This window comes from Pinus tabuliformis, chromosome 3_2, assembly GCF_031772625.1.
Source record: "Pinus tabuliformis cultivar Carrire ecotype Pingquan chromosome 3_2, CPIR1, whole genome shotgun sequence".
Taxonomy (NCBI): Eukaryota; Viridiplantae; Streptophyta; class Pinopsida; order Pinales; family Pinaceae; genus Pinus; species Pinus tabuliformis.
Window position 1 is genome coordinate 595,647,204 of NC_142302.1, and position 18,074 is coordinate 595,665,277.

Here is an 18,074-nt window from a genome sequence, read left to right on the forward strand (position 1 = left end):
TTTCCCAAAATAGAAAAAAGAAACATGCAAATAGCATCTGTAGATTTTAGGGATCTATTTTTAGTAGCTAGAGGTTACATGCAAAGATCATTTTAGAAACTTCCCTCCAAGTGTCGCTTTTTCCTAGATTTATGGCATGCATGTCATGGGCCTCAAACTTATTTATTCGACGCTAAAGATCTCATTCTTCACATCGATCTTGGAGATCTGACATCTCACAGAAAATCTAGGAGTCTTCGGCACATCCAGCTCAGTTATTTCCGAGTAAGTCCTCTTTACATGTATTTTGCAACATTCTGTCGCTTTTTATGATTTGGCTTGTGTGATTGTTGTTTGCTTGATTTCTGTGAATTCTTGTTGTCGTTTGCATGGATGTTAGCCTGTACAAGCACCACTTTAGTTTTTGTTTGCATCTCACATTTGTCACATGCATGACACCGTTTTGCTCTAATGGTCATCGATTCAGTGACACGTTTCACACACATGCATGTTTTCCCATTTTCTATATCTTGCATTCGCTATTTGCATGCATGATCATTCACTCTCACTTACACTCAATTTCACCATGAATTCAGGTCTTCATATGTTCTAAATCGCCCATAAGTGGCTTTGGGCAACCTTGGCTCGGGCCCTACCTTGCATGGACAACATTGTGCATTTCTAAGAGGAAGGCTCTGTCTTCCTCCGAGAAATTGTGTAAAACTAGCCAGACACTCTCCTCCAGGCTTGCTTTGCACAAGTCTAAGAGGTGGTGCTCTACTGGCCCAGAAAATTATGCAATGCAGTCTCTAGGCCTGCATGCCTTACTATCTAAAATTGTGCATTATGCAATCTTAGCACCCAGCAAGTTAGCTTGGATTGTGCATTGCACAATTCCTGGAGTCAACCAACTTCCCAACAGTTCGAACTTCCTTTTGCACAGTTACAGAAGTCAGTCTCCTCGCCTCCCGATGAAAATTATGCAATCCTCGCCATTAATCTCTCGAGTATCCTTGCCATGTCTCTAGGTATAGAAGGTGTTCGTCCGTCTCTCAATCGTTTAGGTTCAATGGCCTCCAAGAGAGCAAGGTCAAAGGACACCGACATAAGTGCAACTGGAGAAGCAGTTGAACAAGTGTTTATGAGTTTGTCAATTTATGAAGACACCAAGCTGATCATAGACAAAGAAATCAAGCTGAAATGGCGGGACATCAATGAGGCATTCTCAGGAACATTTGAGGAAGACCTTGAAGACCGCAAGGTCTTTGTGAACATTCACAAGTCTGGCTTGTACCAAATTGCATGCAGGTATCCCATGTTTCCATGCGCGGCCATGATACATTGCATCATCTCGCACACTGATCCTAAGACGATGGTGTTAAGAAGTGTCAGCGGGACCGAGATTGCTACATTCAGGGCACAAAATTATCAGCAGAGGTACCACTTGGCAAATCCTATGATCGTAATGGAGACACCCTTCATCATATCCAGCAGCAGTGCAAACTCCAGGGATATTTGATGAGTTGGTTGAAGGAGTGAGCCATGTTCAGGATGACACCCAACTAGATTTACAAGACGAAGATACTGTAGAACGCATATGAGTACTTGGTCATATTTGCATGCCGCTTATACGACCAAGAGGGCATGAAGACCTTCCCACAGAGTTGGGTGATCACCTTGGACCAACTGGCCAGTGAAGGGAAACCGTGCAACTGGTCCGACATGTTGGCTCACAGGCTGAATGAATATGTAACAGGAGATCGACAACCGCCTAAAGGTTAGAAGGTAGAAATGTACATCTCTGCATACATTCTAGATGCAATATGTTCCTGTTAGAAGTTCCCAGGCTTGAAGTGGGCATGGACATCAGCAAAAACTTGTGTACACACTTATTGCAAACTATTTTCCGAATGCAACTTCTATGAAGTCATCACGCAGTTGTCAGACCATTTTGTTACCCCATTGTACAAGATGATATTTAAGCAGGATCCACCTTACATGTCAAAGGAAGCAATGGATGCACTGATCGACATAGCGGATTGGTATACCTCACCTTTTGGCACCTTCATACAAATGTATAGCGTGGGGAAGCCTCTGCATGTTTTACCAAAGTTTTCCATGGACAAGCTCGTCATGAAAGAAGTGTCGTACCACATCTCATCAAGACTGTTAGTTAGACTGCATTGGAAGAAGAAGGCACCCTGGCCCACTCTTCCATTTCTTATCAGGTTGTACGAGATACAGAATCTCAAGCATGTTGATGCTAAGATAGAAGAGTTCAGAAGATTTACCTTCAGCTCCAAAATCTTCAATTTGTACAACCCGCATTGCTTTGTAAAGGATCATTGTGTGAGAGTTCAATTTCCTTGGATCCACGAGGCATTTCATTGGGCTGAGGAAGACCCATGGAGATATTGTCACAGCTTCTCCAAGCCCAATGAACCAGTCAGAATCAATATGGAATGGTTAGAAAAACAACATCTAGGAGAGCACCATCATCCATTGCAACAGAGGGTAACATACCTGCACGTGACAAAGGCAAGAGAAAGATTGTTCAAAATGCAGAGTTAGAACAAAGCTGCAAGTTCAAAGCAGACCCACTTGTGGAGAAAGCATCTTTGGAGATAGAAGCAAAGAGGCGACAATGCATCAAGAGGAATGTGAAAAGGTAGAGAGATAAACAGATGATGGAGGAAACAATGAAGGACTTGCAAGAGTTGAAGAAACAACTCCGGGAAGAACAAGATTTGCAGAGATAGGAGAAGTAAGCGCAGTAGGGACAGACACAACAAGAGGCGAAACATGCAAAAATTGATGAAACTGTGCCCATACAGGTGGTAGACTCATCCGAGCAGCTGGCACAAAGAAGACAGGGTGAGAATTCAAAGGAGTAAGACTTCGCTCAAGAGATTGAACAAATACTTGAGCAAATGCATACTGAGATGGAGCAGCCAGAGATAGAACAAGACATCAACCTCATCCCTTACAACCAAGAGGTTGACCTACCATCTTCACTAGATCCAGAAGCATAGCAAGTATTGAGCGACCAAGGAGATACTGAGATCCTTGGAGAAAATCCGGAAAAAGAGATGCACAAGATATCATTCGATGAGTCGCAACATAGAGTTGTGCAGTCATGCAAAGTGGCTACTCCAGACATCCACACATCTCTTGTGCCATTTGAAGAATGAGTCATCATATCTGATGTGCATAAGCTTCCAACAGCATTGGTTGATGCTACTAGAGAATATGCCGAAGCCACTAGCTTGAGTGTTCGCTTCTTGATAGCAAAGAACGAGCGAATGGCTAAGGAGTTACAAACGACCAAGCAAGGAGGAGAATAGGTTACAACATCTGCCAAAGCAGAGTTGAAGAAGGAGATACTATATGAATTATCGTCCCTTGAGACAATCATGCGGATTTCGTATTCCAAATTGGGTATTGTGCATAAGGTCGTTGCCCATCTCAATGGTTGGCAGCAGCGTTGTGCTAGGAGAGCATATATCTTGTCAAACCTGCATATTGTTGTCAACCGAATGCAAACATGGATAATGAGATACAAGGGAGCCTCTTTACACTTTCCCAAGTTCATGAAGCCCAAGTAGTTTGAGTTGAAGGAATGCATTCGATGTCAGATATGGAACTATGAGGAACTCCTGCAGCTCATCACCAATTTGTATGCTTCCCATGCACGGGTGTTCAGAAGCATGGATGTTGTTATGCGCGTGCATGCGATCCTATCTATTGGAACACTCCCCGCGGAAAATACAAAGAGTCAAGTCCAACTCGAGTTGGACACGTACTTTAACAAGTTGATGTGCATAGATACTAGCATAGACTTGGAATTCAGCGCAGACACTTGTGGTGAAGTAAAATTATAAGTGCAGACACAAACAAATTCCTTTAGCCCAATAATGGGTCTAGCCACAACTGATATATTCTATGGAATATTTCCTTAGGTTAGAACCAATTAAGAGGGCCTACCTCTTAGTACGCTTATCCCGTTTTATGATGTCCTTACTTGCTTGCTCCAGCTATCTCTCGCTTCCTTCTTCAAACACCTGAAATAAGTAAACAACATCAAACAATAGCTGTGATAATAGACAAATTATAATTCAACCTACTTAACAAGTGAAGAAAAATTAAGCCGTGAATATGTAAGATGACAAATCATGTAGGAAATCAATTGATAGTTGCATATATATTGAATCAAGAAGAGATTACAACCATTGTCTTGATGTTGTCGTTCTCCTCTGACAAGACCAAGTTCCCACACACTTATGCTAGCATTCCATGATGGCCTCAACAACAATATTTTTAAGGCTCTTCCCTTTAGGCTTCACTCCAAACCAAATTCACACTTCTCCCTCACACAACTAGAGAGCTACAACTATGAATAGCTTGTTGTTTACTCCAAACTTAATTAGCACTATCACACCAACATTAACACTAGCTTGTGCTTGGGAAAAATGGAGGTTTATATAGGATGAATGGATGGGAGATGGATCCTCTTCTCATGGGAGAAGGTCTTATCCCTTGAGGTATTTCCATCATTATAGGGGAAAGGATCCCAGTATGACATACTCGACCCCATCTGACCAAACCATTTACCAGACTTCCGTTACGAAGCTTCTAAAGCTAGAAGCTTCAGCTCTTTATTTAAAAACTTTCCATAAGAGGACCAACGCAACAGGAACAAAGATTAGTCGCTTTGGTCGGTGCTAGGGACAGTGCTAATCCCTGCATATTTGTGCGAGGAAAACAAGGGCCATTAGCGTCGGTCTTGGAAATTGGGCAAAACAGAAGTTTCAAGGGAAATGGTGCAAAAGGGAATTGATCTGCTCATGAAGAGGGACATAATGGGGGTTTCTTCATGAAGGGAAAGCATGTAGGGTTCATTATAGAGGTCCTCCAAGATCAAGGAACGTGGAGTACAAGGACAGTGACAAAATGCTCTGTAACATATGCCCCCTAAAACATGAAGGCCAAATTAGAGTGAGGGATGAGACACTTTATAAATCAGTGCGAGGAACCATAGTTTGTCGTTGGAAAACATACAAGCAGGTACAGATACATATACATAACTGAGAACTCTGTCAAATTATACATGAATTGTGGCATGGTTGTAGCCATCCAGAGAATGATCATGTAAATGGATCTAGGTATGGGCACAACCATCTGTTAAAGAGGATCATAATGAAACCAAGGTATGGTCGCATCCATCCAATAAGGAGAAGGATCACATATGGTAACTCATGGTATGGTCGTAGCCATAAATCTAAAAGAGACATCCATACCAACATAACCATGGCACATCACTTCGCAACCTGGACCTTTGTGATCTGAGTCCAAGGTCTTACACTCCAACACGACCCGATCAAAGTACAAATTCTAACATGTGAATAGATGTGTTGACGTTGAACATGCTAGAAAGTCGCTTGATTACCAGTGAATGATGTAAACTGTTAACAAGCGTGAGAGAAACCACCAATAATGACAATGGTCCTCAAGGTACTATCAGCACAACCCATGGAATGTGAATAGAGGAACTGAAGTCGAACACTTGTGAAATCACTCAATCGAAAGCCAATGATGTGAACTTGTCGTCGAGTACGAAGAACTTGCCATTAGGGCATGCAAGCTCTAAGGTCTGGAAGGGATTCTCTTAGTAAACTTCTTGAATAATGAGTTGAAGTCGATAGGAAGTGACCGTGTTGAAGGAGGGCCATAATGTATCCCACATCATCAACACGAGAAAAAAGGATGCAAAATGATTTTGGATGTTACAGAGAATCAAAGATAAATGTAACTGTAGAAAGACAACTCTTGAACATATCAGCGACACAACTGGAATTTTGGAAACTTTTGGATCCATAGGATCGGTGGTCATGATGACATGGCAGAGATAAAATGGAAGGCAAAAATTAAAGGCCCAACCCAGTAAGGTCAACGATACAAAGGAGGATATCCCAACCCAACACGAAGCAAAAAGTGTCATGTTCAAGAGTGAGCTGCAGACACAACTGATTGGACTTCCAAATATTCCCCCACCATTTCTGGCAAGTACCCCAATTATTTTCTAATCACAAGCTTGGAGGGGATAGCATATGCTTGCACTGCAAGTTCATCCTTCAGACGAATCCAACCTAGTAAGTTTAGCGAGCCCTAGGAAGGAGAAGCTCATGTTTGTCATGATGACGAATTCGATGTCGCTTAATATTTTAACAAGTTCGACAAAGGTGTAACTTAGTATCTTTTTCATATTTAGAGAGTTTGAAAAAGACACATAAAAGAAAACTCCACATGGTCCCTTTTCATACATTTGTGTCTCTCAAGCCCGAAAAGATAGAAAACAATACTTGAGATAACTGCTTGACCATTTCAGTCAAAGAGTACATTTTTTTGTGAATAGTGCCTCCCAGCCCGAAAAGGGGTAAACTAATACTAGGCGCACGACATTTCGAATCCTTTATCGAGTTAGAAACGACAAGGGCTCGGCCATCTTTTCACTTTTAAAGGGTTGAAAAAGAGCTTGAAAGCGGATCCCCTATTTTATTCTCTTTTATGAGTCAAAAGGGAAAAATACTTGGCAAACTTTTCATATGATCTTAACGAGTCGAGAAAAGAGCTAAAACGTGACTTTTCATTATCGTCGAACATTCATCACCTGTCGTTGCACAAAAAAGGTAAAGTGTATTATCCAGTTCTTTGAGGCAAAATAGGCAAAAATATTTACAAAAACCCAATATTTTCATGAAAAATGAATAAAGAGAAGAAAAGTAAATATATTTTTACCATTTACCATTGTATGTTGTTGTGAAGACTTGCTACTCACTTTTTCCCTAATTGTCTCGGAGCAGATTGTGGGAGATTAGGGAGGTCATTTTCCAAGCCGCTAGTTACAGGTAAGAGTAAAAACCCTGAGCTCCATTTTCATGTCTTATATTCCTATTTTTAACCATTTTTAGGTTTTTTAAAGGAGGTTTTGTAAAAAGTCTTTTGCCCTCAGTTGGCGCGACTTAAAGGCATAGAATCGCGCTGACCGAGGGTGATTAATAAGGCTTGTCACACCGTCCATGCAACTATTTTTAAAATAGGAACGTTGGCACCGTGAATAGGGAAAAACCCTATTTCCTCACAAAATCACAATAAAAACTTGAATTTTATGGGCCAAGGATGATTGTTGACTCAAATTAATGGATTTTTGAGGAAAGAATCACTGAAAATGGTGGACTGGAAAGAACGGGAACATGAGGATTTGGACACCCATGCACTAAATGATCAAAATTGCCTGGAAGCTTTGAGGGCTTGTGGGCTCCTCAAATTCTTTCTCACGCCAGGGATGCAGACCCAACCTGAGTTGCTTCAGTACCTGATTAGTCTTTGGGACATAAATTAGGAAATATTTGTCACTGGTGACCAGGAGCTGGAGTTGGAAACTTTAGATATATATTTCATCACTGGAGTGTCCCGAAGAGGGGAACTAGTCAACTTGTATGGGTCACAACCAATCGGGGAAAGCATATCCTCATTGCTTGCTGAACACTGCCCTGAGGCCCTGAAATCCAAGAGTGGGAAGATGGAGATTTCCTTTGTTCAGGATTTGTCACTGAGAATTCTTATGTTTACCATCATCAGAGTAGCGGGGTCCAAGGAAGTACATGAGACCAACAAGTTGAAGTTTCTATAAGCTATTGACTATACAACACCTACGATCTTCAACTGGGCAGAGGCCATGAATATCAACATAAAGTGCCAGCTAACCAAAGCTAAGTCGGGGAATCTGAAGCAACTTTTCTTCGGATCTGTGCTCATGACATTTTTCTTGGAATGGGTGCCATTGTTCAAGTATCAACTAACTAAGGTGGATCCTCCCATGCCACACGATCCACAGATGGCCCGCTAGAGTCGTTTGATGCCCAGGATCACTGGGGGTCAGCACATGTCGTACAGACCAACATTATTTTCACGGCTACGATGACAGAAGATCATTGTGGAGGACTGGCCATACAGTGGCATGAACTTCCGTTGAGATCTGGACATGCCATTACTAGATGGAGAGGATTTTGACGATGAAGGTAAAAAATCAATTTTGAAATTTTGAAAACTTTTAATTGTTTTTGGTATATATGTGCTTATAACATTTTTTTTGTTAATGCAGATGTTGGACCAGAGCGGCATGTTTGGATGTCCCCAATAGCCAGGTGTGTCCCTCGCTCGATTGATGTTGTCACTCCTTATCAGGAGGGAAGTGACAACGAGGAGGAGATCGCGAGGAACCTTGAGGGGTTGACTCGTGGTATCCCGGAGTATGCTCGGGTAGGAGACATTCCTCGCGAGTACCAGAGACACATGATGGGAGTCTCAGATCGGATCTGTCGATTGCTGACTCGTGTTGCATGAGCTGTATCATGCTACCACGATCACCATGCTGATTATTTCCTAGGTCCAACATTTACATTTTTTGAGTCCTGCGTGCCACGAATATATGAGGCCTGTGAGCCGCCGATGTTATTTTAGACACACATATTATTTTTTGGGGTTATGATGTATCAAAAATGATCACCATATATATATATATATATATATATATATATATATGCTATATTTTCTTGCTTACTATGCTACAAATGGTTTGTTTTATCTTTTCACATGTTTCATAAATATCTATCCAACACATAATTAGCTAATGTATTTGTCAATTTATTCATGCGTTTACGAATATGATGATATGTAATGTAATCAAAATGTCTTTCTAATAGATGAATACGGAGATATGTTGGGCGCGGGATCCCCCAAGTGAAGTTTTGGGGCTTAGAGCCTAGATTTTGATCAAAGATTGTAATTCCAATGTAAAGACTCTGCATTTTATGGGCGCGGAGCGCGTAGTTTTTAAAAGAGTCATAGGGTTGTCCACCCTTAGTTTCGTTATTTTAATGTTGGCTGTAGAGATATACACATGGTTCGCGAACCATGGGATTGTATAAATAGAGTGAGGCTCTAAGTAGTTAAGGAAAAAAAGAAATCAATTGATAAGAAAGGTGAACATATGATGTATGCAAGATAGATCTGTGGAGTAAAGTCTAGTTTTTGGGTCGTATAGTAGGAGAAGGCTCTGCAGCTGAGTGCACAGAGGCCTAGTAGTCCGCAACTGAGTGCGTGGACCCCTGCAGCTGAGTGCATAGGGCGAGTCAAGTCTGTAACAATGGAAGTATTAATAAAGAGAAGTTTCATATCATTTCTGTGTATTTATTTCCTGTTTTATGCATCTGTTATCTTGGGTATGAAATTCACTTCTAATACTTATATGATGTGCGAATGTGTATAATTGTATTGATTAAGTGAATGCAAGATAGAATATCTGTTTACGCAAAGTTAACTAAGATCTGTTAAGAAGATAAGTAAGATACGCGGTGTAGTTTGGGGAAATAGTGCAGTTCGCTACCCTAGCAATGCGAAAGCATCTCAGCCCCTGGTTAGGGCTGCATGAAAGACGATTATAATAGATCGTAAAGGTATTGAAGGTTGGGACAGTGCGCGAAATGACTTGCGTGAAGACAGATCTAGTTAGAGTAAATCAACATCTCAGACATCTCAAGGGTGCGGAAACTTGGTTCCAGCATCCTCCTATACTGCTTCGGGTGAGACTTTAGTCCGCGCTCCGCGATGATGCCAAAAGGGCCAGTAGTGTAGGGATTTTTTTGGATAAATAACTCTGAACCTGAGTCAAGTCCCCATAAGCCAACAAATGGTTCCATCGTTGGGACCCGAATCTGCATAGAGATGTCTGATGTCATATCACTAGAATCCAACTAAGAAGAAAATTGAAGGTTGGTTGGACAGAAGAATTCATGAGTTTGCAGCACAGGAAAATAGGAACTTGCAACTGTCAAAAGAAGAGTGGTTAGACTGTTACATGTACACAGAGATCCACAAAATCTTCTTCGTTTCCTTCCCTACTGAGCTATACGAGTGGATCGAAAAGTTAGCAGATAGCCAAGGAAGGTGGAAACTTGACAGTCCTATTGTGTAGACCCCGAAGTTAGTGCAAAGGTTTCAGAGGATAAGATCATGCACATCGTTGATCATTGGCTCCATCGTATTATAAGAGGATTCATTACTGAGTTTGTGGTTGACACCTCAGTTAGCTACAACGAGGCAAAGCGATGCTTTCTCAAAGGACCACAAGGTAAGTATGTAAAGTCTTTGAATACTTGGATTAAAATGATATTGTACAAAAAGAGGGTTATGCAGTTACCTTGATGTTCGGGGCTATGCGAAGTGTAAAAGCTTACAAGAACAAAGGAAATAAGGGACCAAAAACTAGCCCCTTGATTTCATCTCCACGAGGGGACGAGGAAGAGCTCGCGAAGGTCTCACCACAAAGTGTGATCCTTCTGATAAGGCAAAGAATTCCGCAAACACCACCTCCACCCACACCACCACCAGCTTCACCACCATCACCTCCATCTTCACCCATACCACCTCCACCACCACCATAATTCAATATGGCAAGCATAGTGAAGTTTCCTGTGTTCAAAGGCTTGGTAAATGAGGATCCAGACCAATTCTGGTTCATGGTAAGGGTTGTATGGGAAGTGAAAAGAGTCACAGATGACAATATAAAGAAAGAGACACTGGTTAGCGCCCTGCAGGACCACGCGCTGACCTGGTATATTAAGCACTCCAATGATAATCCAAATGTGGGAATCGCGGATATCCAAGCAGCGCTAAATAGAGAATTTAGCAGGCCAAAGTTTTAATCATTGTCGATCATTGGATTCAAAGAGATCACAATGCTACCAGGCGAGACTCCTTGGGAGCTGGATCAGAGGCTGAAATGTATGATTTGCAAAGATAATATGAATCTGACGGATGGACAGCATCACGAGTGGTTTGTAGCTTCGCTAATGCCACATTTAAGGAGTGCGCTATCACAACAGAAGATAACGACTCAAGAGGAGGCATTAAAGATTTCTATGGGGCTACATGAGACCCCGATGCAGGATCCTAACTTAGGAGTTCAGCAGATCCACGTGCAGCTAAAGAATTTATGCCTTGAGATGTAGAGTCTGAAATAGGACAGGACAGCTCGACCAGAAGTGCGCAAAGAGGTATGGTGCGTAAAATGAAAGGGTCATGATCATGACAAGGACCACTGCCCAGTTTTCACAAATTACCTTGCGGGAGGAGGACCGATGCCCTTAAGATCAGAAGCACAAGCAGGACCTAGTGTGGCACTTTCTTTGTGGTGTGCAATTTGTCAAATAATAAGAAAACACGCCACAGACAATTGTCACTTGTTACAGAAGTATAGGAAAAATTCGCAACAATTGTTCTGCAACTTTTGTAGGTCAGTGGGACACGATGAGTGCACTTGTAGAAGCTATGAGTTAATGATGGATAGAACTCCCACCTACAAAGTTTAGGCCAAAATGCGGCCCCTTGACCAAAATGCAGGAATGGCATGAACAGGATTTTAGGGGTGCGGACGAGGCCGAGGCAGAGGAGGACTTGGAAGAGATCGTAAATAGTTGATATGCTACAATTGCGAAGGGCCAGGACATTATGCCCGCGATTGCACGAATTCAACGCGCCTATTGTGTTTGTATTGCACCTTGTTTGATTATGAGACATAAGATTGTCCTACGCTAATAACTAGGATACACGACAAAGGAGCGCTACCACCTCCCCCGACTCAGAACCTACAGATGATGAGGTCTGAGCCGCACGAGGAAGATCCGAATGTGAACATTGTGCTCCGAAGTGGAATTGCAATGGGAGATGACAAAGGAAAACAACCAAAAGATAGTACTTGGGTTCACAAAGCTCCGGCGAAAGAAGCAGAGTTTGATTTGGAGTGCACTCGGGAAACCTTCATGGAAGCTAAGAAGAGCTTCGTTGATGCCTCCACTTCAGGAAGAAAAGATAAACCAGAGCCGGAGATGGACCCATCTATGCTCACAACGTTCTTAGAAACATGTATGAAGCTACTGTTCAATAGTAAGGTGGTGAAATGGTTACAATAACTCATTAATAGGTGTGCTGGGACCACACCTGCAGAAGCGCGCGTAGTCAAGAAGATCGGAAAACATAAGACAAGAACGGGAAGGGATATGAGACTAACAGCGCAGATCGAAGAAACAGACATGGGAGAGAATGGAGCGACCTGCGTTGTAGTTGTCTCCAATTCAACTAAGGATGGCGAACCAACAAAAAATAATACCCATGGGGCGATTGCAGGGAATAACTATGGATATTAAGGGAGAGAACGCGCTGCCAGACTTTGAAATGATAGTGATTGTTGATGATAGCAATCCCTACCCTGCGCTCTTAGGAATTAATTGGGCCACTGACATTTATGGGGTGATCAATCTGAAAAAGCAAAAAATGATTTTTGAAAAGAAGTCACTACACGTAATTGTACCCCTGAACCCTACTAAAGGATCGCGCTATACGGAGCCAATGCGCGACTATGAAAGTGATGATGATTTGGACTGCATCTATAAGATAATAGCGCAAAACCAGGACTGGGTGAATCCCATTGTGGATGGGTGTATTACATGGGAGCGCGAAATCTCTTGTACTTCGGATTCAGATGAGGAAACAGAGTGATAGAAGAATCGGTTACATGAGTTAACTACACTAAATTTTAATATGATGACAAGGTAATTGCACTGCATATCGACAAAAGTAAGAGACCTACCTACTTATGATGGTCTAAGTGAGGTAGATACCTTCTTGAATAAATTTGAAAGGGAGGTATCGGAAAAGCAATGCTTCGAGGCCTTGGACTAGGTACTGCGCACTACGCCCATGATATGGTGGGGTACGCACAAAGGGAGCTTTGACAACTGATGTGAATGTAAGGGAATGATGCGCACATGATTTTGGAAGCCTAGGATGCAACTGACAGATAAGTACAATGGGCAAGATGATCCGCGCGCGCATCTAGCCAAGGGATGCAGGCCTATGGAGAAAAGCCACAACCTGAGTGGGTGCACCTGTTCTATCATACCCTAGATGTTATAACAATGAATTGGTATATAGAAACAGAGCTCTGCCATAGGATAGGTGAATGGGATATTCTGCGCGAAGGGTTCATGATGACCTTTAGTTTTGAGGATGGGTGGGATAGTATTGATGAAGCGCTACAAGAGGTAAAAGAAGCCATCTTTAGGATACCACAGGAGCCGGTAGAATTGATTCAGCCTGAATGGGCTACTCAGCTGAGTTGTGCATTGGAATGTTATAATATAACTATTGAAGAAGAAGATGAAGATCTATGAAAAATTAAAATTCCAGAGACGGAAGGCCACCACGAGGTTTAAGGACCACAGATTGAGAACCCTAACATAACCACACCGGTGAAGACTAAGCAGGTGAATATTGGTATGGAGGCGGAACCTAAATTCGTGAAGATTGGAGACTATTGGGATGGCACGATGGTGGATAAGGTCATTGAATTACTCCACGAATATCAGGACTTATTCCCGACCAAGTTTACATATTTGAAGGGAATAATCAGAGATTTAGGGGTAATGAAGATCATGTTAAAACCCGACGTGAAGCCAGTTAAGCAGAGGCCGTATTGCGTAAATCCGAAATACAAGGAGAAGGTATGCATATAAATAAACAAGATGCTCGCGGCAAGCATCATTGAGCCTATGGAGGAATCTGATTGGGTAAGCCTAATGGTGGTACAAGAGAAGAAGCAGAAGGAAGAAATAAGAATATGCGTGGATCTCAGAAAATTGAATGACGCATGTGTACATGATCCATTCCCAACTCCATTCACGGATGAGGTGTTGGACAATGTAGGCGATCAGGAAGCATATTCTTTCATTGATGGGTTCTTAGGGTACCACTAGATCAAAATCGCGTCGGAGGATAGGAGCAAGACAACCTTCATGACTGAGTGGGGTTGCTTTCAATATACTGTCATGCTATTTGGATTGAAGAATGCCCCTACTATCTTTTCGCGCATGGTTGTTGCGGCATTCAGGGAATATATTCATAAGTTCTTGGAGGTATATTTTGATGACTGGACTGTATTTGGGCTGGTTAGGTGCCATGTAGCAAACTTGCACTTGATGTTGGATACATGCCGAAGATAGCAAATCGTGCTCAACCTCAAGAAGTGTTTGTTCCTCATTCCTTTTGGGAATCTATTGGGGCGTGTGGTTTGTAAATAAGGGCTAATGGTAGACCCTGCAAAAATCGTGATGATTCTAAATTTGGAAGCACTGCTGAGTGTGAAATAGTTGTGCGCTACTCTGGGACATACGGGGTACTACAAAAATTTTATCAAAGGCTATGCCCAGATCACTGTGCCAATGGAAAATATGTTGAAAAAGGATGTCACATTCTGTTGGAACGATGACTGTAAGAAAAGCCTGGATGTATTGAAAGAAAAGATGGTTACTGCATCGATTCTGGTCTTCCTGAACTGGAAGAAAGAGTTTCATGTCCATGTTGATGCGTCATGTATAGCACTGGGGGCAGTACTAACACAGGATGGTGGAGAAGGCTTGGATCACCCTATCGCATTCGCGAGTCACAAATTATCTAAAGCAGAGAAGAACTATTCCACCACTGAGCGCGAGGGACTAGCTATGGTGTATGCGCTCCAGAAGTATCGACACTACTTGCTAGGAGGACACTTTAAGATGTATACAGATCATTCCGCACTGAAGTACTTGGTCAATAAGCCTGTGTTGGGGGGCCACATATGAAGATGGCTTTTATTGTTCCAAGAATATGATTTTGAAGTTGTTGTGAAGCCTGGACAATTGAATGCAGGACCAGATCACCTGTCGTGCATTGAGACAGGGGAGGAACCTACTAGTCTGGAGGAAGTATTACCCGATGCATAGCTATTTGCTGTGCGCATAGCGGATGGAAATTTTGAAGATATAATTCACTTTCTAACAACTAGAACTGTGCCGAAAGAATACTCTGTCCAGCAGAAGAAGGAATTAGTGGTGCGCGCGATAAATTTCTCTGTCATTGTTGGGCATCTATACAAGATGGGGAATGATGAAATACTGCAAATGTATGTACCTAAATTTGAACTAAGCAGCATCCTTGTGGAAGCTCATGGGGGTACCGCGGGAGAAAATTATGTGGGAAGAGCGACAGTGCAGAACATTCTACCCGTCGAGTTGTGGTGGCCAACCCTTCATCAGGATTCAAAAGCACATTGCAAGGCATGTGATGTATTTCAAAGAATAGGTAAGCCATCACGGAGGGATGAAATTCCTTTGAACCCAAAAATGATATTGCAACCTTTTGAAAAGTGGGAAATAGATTTTGTAGGACCTATCAAACCTCAAGGAAAAACAAGCGCGAGGTATATTATCACTGCGACAGAGTACCTGACTCGTTGGGCAGAAGCGCAGCCGGTGAAGGATTGCATGGCCGCAACTGCCACAAAGTTTCTGTTTGAACATGTACTAGCATGATTTGGATGTCCAAAGATCTTAATGAGCGATCACGGTACGCACTTCCTGAATGAAACAATCAGCGCGCTGACGGAAGAGTTTCAGGTGTATCATCAGAAGAGCACATCGTATCACCCACAAGCTAACAGGACAATAGAAGCATTCAAAAAAGTATCGGAGACCACACTGACCAAGGTATGCAATGCACAATGAAGTGATTGGGACCTGCAGGTACCTGCAGTATTATGGGTTTCTAGGACAACATGTAAGAAACTGATGGGACAGACACCTTTTAGGCTTGTCTATGGAGTCGAAGTCGTAATGCCTATGGAATACATCGTGCCTAGTCTACGCATAGCAGTGCTCATAGGTATGACAGATCGTGGAGCCCTAGAGGAGAGGCTCATGCAGTTGGAGGAGCTCGAGGAAGAACGATTTTTGGCTAGATTTCACCAGCAGGTCCAAAAGTAGTGCGAAAAGGCTTGGCACGATCGACATATTAAGTTGTGCACCTTCAAGGTGAATGATTTGGTGTTGTTGTATGATAGTAAGTTTGATAAATTCCTAGGGAAGCTCAGAATGCATTGGCTGGGACCGTATGTTATTAAGGAGATCACAGATGGTGGCGCAGTGTAGTTGGTAAAGTTAAATGGAGAACTCTTCCCAGGAAAAGTCAATGGTAGTCATTTGAAGACATACACAGGGGGCTCAGCCATCTGACTAGCCGATAGAAGCACAGTCTTAGTGCTCCAGGTAGCTAAAAGGAGGCGTGGGACTATAAACTACTCTGCCCAGGAGCTCTGCGATGTCAGGACTACACGCAGTAGCGAAGTGTGCCAGGGTTCGTGACATTGCGAGGGTAGCTGCGCTATTGCACGAGTCGGCTGGAAAGTGACCATCACAGTCACTATTCACGATGTGATGCTTGGTTTGAGACCAAATGCAGTAGGCGACATGAATTTAAGGTGAACTTTATGGGCTAGATTCTTGAAAATCTACCACCAATCGAGCATTAATGGACCGAATGTGGGGGGAACGATCGAATTCAAATTCAAAAGGCACTATAAATTACAAAGGGTTGTCCAGCAAACAACACTTGGAAATTTGAGGACTGAGTTGTTGCGCGCATAGACACTCATGAACCTAGACTTGTTCGATCTTCTGAAGGTGAATTCATTGCTTGAGCAATTACCTGAGACGTTGAGAGACTTGTGGAATCGCACTATGGCAGCACCTGAAGAAGCCATGGATATCGGAGTAATGACCACCGAGGAAGCTGCGCAGGCCATTACAAAAGTAGAAGCCCCAAAAAGTGTCAGGATAGTCGCAGAAATCCCTAAATTGCCACGCACGTCGAGACCCAAGAAAGACATGCCATGGTACCGGTGCGCGTATCACCTAGAAATCCACTGAGGACTAGGCTCACCATGGAAGAAAAGGGGAAGGATATCAATTTGGAGGTCGATGAGGAGGAAGAATTCGAAGAAATCCTGGTAGAGGAGGAGATTGTAGAAATGGAAGTTGAGATCCAGGGTATGGACCCTCTTACCAGGCTGCCCACATATGTTCCTCTGCGGAAGGGTAAAGCAAAGGTGCCCAAAGATATAGATGAGAGCAAGAGCTCTCTGCAGACTCTGCTACTCCCTGATGACATTATTTTTTAAGGAGCACACTTGGGATGAGTGCCCGTGTTGAAGTTTGAGGATTGGGATCTCACGGACCATGAGAAGTTCCCACATCTCATGACCGTACAGCTCATGCGCCAGAAGAAAGATGCACCGGTCGGAATCATAGAATTGGAGCCACGTAAATGGCTGAGAGGAGTTGAGAAAGTAGGGTTGCTAAACCTGCTCTGGGTGTCGCATTACCATCGTGCCCCAGTGACCATTTTTGTCATCAAGCAATTGCTCTACTTGGTACATGATGGGTGCTTGTGGCTGGAGGAGCCCATCCCCATCATAGACCATTTGATTCACAGAATTACCCGACTCCCTTGCAAAGGGGATGACCCAGCAAACATCTTGGAGGGAAAGAGCGATGATTTGGCCATCGCGAAGGCCATGAAGAAGAAGTTTAAGCTGGAGAAGAAGAAGAGAGGGTATGCCATTTCCATCATCAACAACCCTGTCGTTAAAGACGTAATTTAGATATTGGCAAGGAAGGTTATGCGGAAGTGTCACGCGGATGAGCTGCCCACGCCGGTAGTTGCGCTAGAAGCGCAATGCGTAGAAGGGGTCCAGTTCAACTGGGCAAACTACTTATGCGGAGAGTTCCTTGAGAACTTTCGCGAGACACAGGACCAGAGAAAAACTTTTCACTATGTGTGGCTTCTGTTTTCCATAGTACTGGTGGCATGGGAATTTCCCAAAGATAGCCAGTTCCTAACGATTGCGCAGGACCTTCCAGAGGCACCGAAGTACGCTTTGCTATGGGAAACCAAGGATGTCCAAAGGATAGGGATTAATCACAAGCCATGGTTATCGCCCACAGTCTACAACAGTCTGCAGAGCTTCACGAAGTTCAAGGTAGATTTTCACCATGTCTACATTAGGGCACGGAAGGACCCCGCGAAGACATGGTACGAGTTACCCTATCTGGTGACTGATGGTGGAAGTAGGGAAGTCCACCGCTCAGCGGAAGAAGGAAGAGGCA